General features: G+C 63.9%; 1 pseudogene; it reads left to right on the top strand.

Annotated features, from left to right (window-relative positions):
* The first annotated feature begins 73 nt into the window (after positions 1 to 73).
* LOC106512520 (PR domain zinc finger protein 4 pseudogene) lies at positions 74 to 547 on the top strand (annotated as a pseudogene).
* The last annotated feature ends 2 nt before the right edge of the window (positions 548 to 549 follow it).

The following is a 549-nucleotide window of genomic DNA, read 5'->3' as shown; positions in this document are numbered from 1 at the left end:
ATTAATCGTTGCAGCCCTACATTAAAGCACTTTTATTTGTTGTGTAATTCATATTTTCTCGTTGCTCCTCCAGGTATTTTGTCCTACCTGGCCGACCGTCCACCTCCGCAGTACATTCATCCCAGCAGCCTTCTGGATGGGACCCTTTCTGTGGCCAGCAACAATCCCTCCAGTCTGGACCCCTACAGTGGACCTGGGGGTCCCCTGGATCAGGGCCTGGTGCCCATGGACTCGAGACAGGTCGGCGGGCAGGGTGACCTCCACCCGGCCGGCCCTCACGAGCTGGACTCTGCGGGGTTAGCCATGGAGTCCCGCGTCAGCAGCCCCCTGTCCCCGGACCGTATGGGGGAGGAGCTGGCGAGCATGGACGGCGTCGGGGTGGTGGCGGTGTCCAACGCCCAGCAGCAGCTCGGCGGCGGCGGGAGGCAGCCTCACGAAGGCCTGGCGGGCGTGGACTCTTCTGGCGGCGTGATGCCCCTCCACGGACCCCCCGTGCTGGAGCTACCCGTCGTCATCGAACCGGATCACATGGCGGGGAGGGGGGGAGGT

The sequence above is a fragment of the Austrofundulus limnaeus genome, unplaced genomic scaffold (genome assembly GCF_001266775.1).
Source record: "Austrofundulus limnaeus strain Quisiro unplaced genomic scaffold, Austrofundulus_limnaeus-1.0 Scaffold7740, whole genome shotgun sequence".
Classification (NCBI taxonomy): Eukaryota; Metazoa; Chordata; class Actinopteri; order Cyprinodontiformes; family Rivulidae; genus Austrofundulus; species Austrofundulus limnaeus.
Note: the sequence above shows the minus strand (reverse complement) of the source record. Positions and strands in the feature narration are given on the sequence as shown.